The sequence below is a fragment of the Fukomys damarensis genome, unplaced genomic scaffold, assembly GCF_012274545.1.
Source record: "Fukomys damarensis isolate Sample0158 unplaced genomic scaffold, DMR_v1.0_HiC HiC_scaffold_26, whole genome shotgun sequence".
In the NCBI taxonomy this organism is placed as follows: Eukaryota; Metazoa; Chordata; class Mammalia; order Rodentia; family Bathyergidae; genus Fukomys; species Fukomys damarensis.
This window is the reverse complement of record NW_022900938.1, coordinates 1,042,194-1,049,043: the sequence shown is the minus strand read 5'-3', so window position 1 is coordinate 1,049,043 and position 6,850 is coordinate 1,042,194. Positions and strand designations below refer to the sequence as shown.

At 44.7% G+C, this 6,850-nt stretch overlaps 1 protein-coding gene across 1 annotated transcript in view; it reads left to right on the top strand.

Moving 5' to 3' along the window:
* Positions 1-4,894: 4,894 nt before the first annotated feature.
* Spats2l (spermatogenesis associated serine rich 2 like) overlaps positions 4,895-6,850 on the top strand; it is a 123,140-nt gene continuing 121,184 nt past the window's right edge. The window contains exon 1 of the mRNA XM_010617587.2: positions 4,895-4,944. The gene's annotated coding sequence lies outside the window, so the exon portion shown is untranslated. The remainder of the gene's footprint in view (positions 4,945-6,850) is intronic.

Here is a 6,850-nt window from a genome sequence, read left to right as displayed (position 1 = left end):
GACCCTCCCACCTCTTTGCTTACCTTGTGCTGCAACAATGGGACAGACCTTTCTCTGCCCTGAAAGTGCCTGCTGCCTTGACTGCCCTAAAATCTGGATGCTCAGAGAGGAAGAGGCCTCTGACTTCAATAGGTGTTTCCTTCAACCACAGTAAGGCCCTTGGTAAAAGCAAGCATTTACTTCTGTTGTCCTATGATAGAAGCAAGACTGGTATATTTAATGCATATGTTAGCTTTCAATTAAAAAAGCTCAAAGGAAAAGACAAAATGGTTGAATAAATATTTCAACAAGAGTATTTGCATTGTAGAAAATTGTAGGAAACACTGTGATCACTGAAGTGCTTGTGCTGCTAGCAGGGGAAGAAAGAGAAGTCAAAGTCAACATTCACAGGAGCTTTTCAGAAGCCTCTCTTGATTCCTCCCGCAAACCTAAGGGCTCAAAAACTACACTTCCTCTGGCTCCTGTTCTGTTTCCTGGGCTGTTGTGGGGCTATCTCCCTGGCTTTTACTACCTCCCTGACATCCCTGGTGGGTGGCCCTTCTTCTCAGTCCCTTAGGAAGACAGGCCCTGTTCATTGGCCCCCCTCCTTGGACTGTACTGTGGGATGCCTCTGAGGCTGTTTGGTGTAATAAGTGCCCCTCGATTTCCTGGGGTGGGAGTGTGTACACTAAGTGCTGGAGGATGCTTTGGACCTCTGTGACCACTTTAGCCAAAGGGAGCTGACCCACTGCAACTCATCCCAGGACATCCTAGGTGGTCGTGGCTACACCTGTCTACTATTCTCATTTGGAATCAGTTTATAAATTTCATTTCTTCTTCTAAACAAGAAAGTACGGTGAATGTCCCTCCGTTGCTTTGGTACCAAAGTATTTGTTCAGCTCATTTCTTCATCAGTGATTTCTTAAGTGTTTGGTCTATACTAGACATGGTGAAAAGAATAAGGAAAATATGATGCTGAAAAGGAACAAAACCCACTTATCTTAGGTGGAAAACAAGATGTGCTTCCAGAGTACAGAGAAGAGTGGGGTCAAGTCTGTAATGTCTTTTCTACAATAAATTGTACTACATAAAAATCTATACCCATATCCATTTGTATAGCACATCCCATTATAATGGAAACTCCTCGTAACTGTTACTCGGACTAGCATCTGTAACACATCCAGTACAGCAGAGGATACTGGTAGTCCCTTGTAATGAGCCACGTGGGGTTTGACCTATGCATCAAGCTTTTCATGGTCTTGATATTTTTCATTTCCACATGTCAACAAACACCTGACTTGATATTAAAGTCAGTTAAATCAATATTTCTTGCTGTAGTCAAGGTACAGCAACATATATCCAAGGACAGCATATCCCCAACGGTCACATTTTGTTGAGTGCATATATTTTATTATAAACCTAGCTACCTAGACTAACATCAGATGGAACTATCTTCTGTGGAATAGGATGAAAAGACCAGTATAGCTATCATTAAAAAAGAAAGAAAAGCTAGGGGATCTATAATTTTGTTCCTTATCCACATTTAAGCAACCCACAATTTATTTTGCTGACTTTAATTATAAAGAATCACAGCACGAAACCAAAAAAAAAAAAAAAAAGAGTTAAACCAGGCATGGTGGTGCATGCCTATAATCCCAGCACTCAGAAGGCTGAGGCAGGAGGATCACTGTGAGTTCGAAACCAGCCTGGGCTACATTGTGAGTTCCAGGTCAGTCTCAACTACATAGTGAGCCCCACGGACAAGATCTTGGCTATGTGAACTGTGGTTTCTTTTTGCGGGGGTGGGTACCAGGGATCAACCTTGGGACCTTGCACTTGCAAGGCAGGTGGCAGAACGAATGAGATGAATCCCCTGGCCCGGAGCTTTGGTTTCTTTCTCTGTCTTTGGATGGATCTGCTTTAACCCTTCTCCAACTCCCACCCCAGCAGGGACGGGTGTGAACCAGAGTCTAGGACTGTAGGAATCTGGTAAGGAGAGTAAGGTTAACACTTAACTCTTTTCTGAATTTTAAACTGTTGGAAGATTTATAAAAGTTATTATAAACTTACAGAATTTTTATAAACAAATGGCCTGAAACATCAATTTATAAACACCAACCAATTGGTTTACTGTTTGTGATCTGAAAACCCTAACTTGTCTTCCACGTGCTTCAAGGCATGTATTATTATTCTCATTTTACAGATAAAAAGACATGTAAGGTGGGCTGCTGAGAAACTTAACAAAGGGCATCAAGGTAGTGGAGAATATGCTTGGATATGAACCCGATTGTCTGATTCTAAAGCCTCTTCACTTTTTACTGTGTGAGATTGCTTTCATAATATATCGTGAGACTGGGAAAAATGTTTTCAACTTGTCACAGTAATACATACTCATTATAGAAAGTTTAGAAAGCAAAGAAAATTATAAAGAAGGAAAAACTACCCATAATCCTTTACCCCAAGGATAATCACTACCAAAATTTTGGGGTTTTTCATTCCAGGCCTCAGAAAGCTATAATTTTGTATATCTAAATGCATACTGTGGCTCAAAGTTATCATCTTTGGGGTTTATGATGTCCTCCAACAGCGTTGCATTGTGTAAAACTTTTTGGAATTCCTTCTGGGACCAGTTTAGGAGCCACCATCCTCTGCAGGCGTCCATGGCAGGGTGATGTGTGGAAACAGCAGAGAGTGTGTCTGTTACCTGAACATCTACCAAGACAACGTAGGACGTGTCTGAGTAGTGCGTGCCTCCAGGAGTATGTGCTGCAGCTGCTTAACAGTCTCACAGAGAATACCGGCCTCGCGCTCCCCGAGAACCATTAGATGTCTTCGCCGACTTCACTTGCAGCAAGCGATGGAATTGCCAAACGCTGCTTCTTCCCACGTCAAATATTAATGGATGTTTTGGAGTATGTTTAAAAGCTCTTATTAAAAATTAAACCTATAAATGTTTGATATCTTGACAACTTATTTATTACATTCTCAACACAACAATGTTTGCCTTTTGTGGTGCACAAAGAAAATTAAAGAATTGTTCTTGTCAAAAGTTTGGAAAGTATATTTTGAAGTCCATTCCTTTTTAATGGAAGTGTTTCATTCACTGAATTATTTCCCTCTGAGGAATTTTTATGAAAGCAAATGTATCCAAGTGTGACGAACTGATCTTTAAATAAAGTCAGAAGCATCTTGTGTAGCGGTCATTGTTTCCTGAATACAGTATGCCTGTGTCACACACGCGCACACGCGTGCACACGTGAGCGGATTGCTATCAAGGTAGCTATTGGTGTACATTATAAAAGCCAAGGAGCTCAGCGCCAGCTGCGTTCTTGTCTCTTCAGTTTGTTGCATGTAAACAGCACTATTCTGGGAAACAGACTTGATCTCCCATCCAGCTGTCTCCGTAGTTGTCCAGTTCCTGCCTCATTTTCGTGGATCCTTCTATCCACCCCATCAGCTGAACGTGGCACCCTCCCACACCAGCTGTTGGGCACCAGGGACACAGGGAGCTTGGACTTTGAGCCGGTGCACATTTCTTTCAGGCAGTTCCCAGGGTTTAAAATGGGGCAAACTGGGAGTGCACTTGTCCTTTGGCTGTCCAGATGCCCCAAGGTAACAGTGCCTCACGCTTGCAGAGCTAATCACGGAATGTCGGTTGTATAGTGTGCTGATAGCTTTGGCAGTATCTTGATACTGCGTTGAGTCCATGTCTTGGGTAAATGAAGGGTTATAATATATTCTCTTAGAAAATAGACTCTTGTGGGAAAAAGTAGTCTGACAGAAAGAAAGTCAGAGTTGTAGATTAGAGTCACAGGGCTTCCAGGCCTTGAGGTCAGTCCTGTCATTTCAGTGTGAAGCCCAGAGATGTCGGCTGGTTCGGAGGAGGTCGCCCAGAGAGCTGGGGCCAAGCCAGACATGGCCCTGGGCCTGCGGCTGTGCTCTTCCCCACTGTTCCCTCTCTCTTGTTCTCCACTCATTTCATGGAGGCTGAGCGTCTCACTCTGTAGGCTGTGACAGGATCATTGAGTCCCCCACAGTTCTCAGCAGGGATTCTTGAGCAGTGCTTGAAGGGATGGTTGAGCAGATGCCTGCATTGAGTGGTTGACTATGCCGTTGGCACCCCTGCGTGCTGGGCGGTGCTTGGTAAGCACTGCGTCCTGTGGGACTGTGTGTACATCACAGGCACTCTCCAGGCAGGAGAATGTTGTAGGACGGTAAGAACAGTAGCTGACATTTGTTTGTAGCTTATTAAAAGACAGGGTGTCATGTGGCTCCCAGTCCTCACTCTAGGCCCTGATTGTCTCGGGTGGAACCTCGGCTCTATCTCATCCCTGGAGAGTTTCATGAATTAGGCAGCTTGATCTCTCTGTGCCTCTATTAATGACATCTGTAGATGCCAGTGATGGCACATATTTGTAATGCCAACACTTAAAGAGTCTGAGGCAGGAAGACTGCTGTAAGTTCAAGGCCAGCCTGGGTTATACGGGACTCTATCTCAAGAAACGAAAAAGCCAGGGATTGCTGTGTCTCTCGCAGAGTATTGAAGGAGTTAGTCTGTGTGATCAGTGGCCTAGAACAATGCTGAACACTTTACAATCAAGCAGTGAGTGTTATATGTTACTGTTATTAAAGTATCTGTGTTATATGTGAGGTGTGTTAAGTGCATTATACATGTTGTGTGTCACCATTAATAACTTTGTGAAGAGGTACCATCGTTACCCCCTCTTGGAGCTCAGTACCCTGGGGCACAGAAGGCTTCTCCACCTGCCCAGGGCGCAGAGCTGTGAGGTCATGGGTGAAGATCAGTTCCCTGTCTGCCAGGACTGGATGCTGGGCTCAGGTGCCAGTGTGCTGGGCTGGATGGTGAGCTTGCTGGCATGAGACCTACCTGACTTCGCCTTTTCCTTCCTTCTAGAACCTCCCAGAACTCCTACTACTTTCGGGAGCATCTCTGCAGATTCCCTGGTGAGTAGGATGGCCCTTTCCTTCTGGGATCACTTCCTGACAGTCTAGCAGGTTGACTTGCCCGTCACAGCCTTGAGTGCCCTCGCCTCAAGCTGCCCTGAGTTATGAGTGTGCAGCCAGAAGGCCACACCCCATTACCCTGCACTGACACTGGAGGGGTGTCCTGTGTGTAAAATACTTTGGAGTTCCACAAGGACAAGGGAGGGGTTTTGGGGGAGGGTGTTGTATAGACCTGCGAGTAATTTACAAAGAATCTCAGGTGGGAGTGGTGCCGCCTTCCATCCTCGGAGTGACAGGTGTGTTTGCACTTGTCACTTGCTACTCGTCCAGGAGGTGGGCTTGCCATCTCCACATGGCAGCACTCGGTTGGCCTGAGGGACGAGTGAGAGGACCCAGACGGGGGGCAGCCAGCCTGGCTTTGCCTGCGCGCCTGCTGCTTAACAGTAATGCAGTCTTCATACCTCCTCTGCTTGGGCCTCAGTCTCCTCTCTGACAGGAGGATAATTGCATCCATCTTGGAGAACTGTATATAAGTAAAGGAAACTTAAACAGAGTTGACATCCAGTAAAACATGATTATTACTATCAGTTATTATCAGTTATTGGTGTCAGTGTCGGGATGGATATGTCAAAGGTCTGTTCTGGATACAAAGCCTGTTGTTAATTTAGGTGCCTACAATCTCTGAAATGTTTTTATTGCCTCCACACCCACCCCTAGCAGTCTGTATTCTTTGTGAAAATATGATTTTTGATCCAGATCCTGTCAGATAATCATAAGTTCCAAATTGGGCCAATCCTAATTTAATGAGGCCTTAGTACCTCCTACATATTTCTATCACTGTTTAATCTAAACTCAGTTCTTTTGCCATCACCCTGGAATTCTAGTAGTAAGATAATTAACTTTTTGAGAAGAGCCATTAACCTTGGTGAGAGTCGATAGCATTCTGTGTGTGGAGTAGAATGCCGAACTTACTCACATCCCAGTCACCATGGCACTTTCTTTACTGTGGTTAAAAGAATGCTATCACAGAAGCAGCTGGTGGCTTTTCCGTCTGTTTCCATGCACATGCACGCACACAGCGGAGCTGTTCCTTTGCTCAGGCAACTGAAGAGTTTGTAGACTCGAGTAGTCCTCTTCCATCAGACAAGCAAGGGCTTGGTCAATTCCTGTTTCCTTGGAACATGCACCAAACAACCAGACATCCTGATTATTCTGTGGGAGGCAACATCTTGATGGAGATGCACCAGTTGAAAACAGTTCTGATCCTCTTTTTGTCAGGAGAGTGAGTCCCCCAGCTGCCTGGCCCTAATCATGTCGGGTGGAGAGTGGGAATGGCTTGGCCTGCAGAGCTGATCTCATCTCAGGCTGGAATGCTGCTCTTCCAGAGCAGTGACATCAGATGTCCCCTCCGTGACTGGCCTTGCCAGTTGGTAGTAGTCTAAAGCATATGCCATGTGAACACACTTAAGGGATTTTCTAATTACAGCTCAAAGGCTTTGCTGTTATCTTTTTATGCTTATGCTGCAGACCTCACTGATTGAAATGATTCTCCCTGAGCATAACCCTATTGCCAACAGTTACAGAAGACAAGGAAGCTGGCAGATGAAACCCAGTTGCTGAAGAGGTGTCCAAATTCATTAGGAAGAGGCCTGTCCCATGTGGACATATAAGCCGTATAAATCCATTTTAATTATGAGCTGTGGTACTTATCTGATCATGTTTATTTTGGATGCAAGTGCTGAAGCTGGATTTAGACCAGAACTCCAGATCTTCGTGCCCTAATGACTAATTTGGGTGCCCATTGAATCCTTTAATTCATTTCTTAATTAGTTCTCCCAGAATTAGAGAGTTGCTTGGTTACAGTCATTTTCCTCATAAACCAAAACAAGTGTACATAGATTATTTC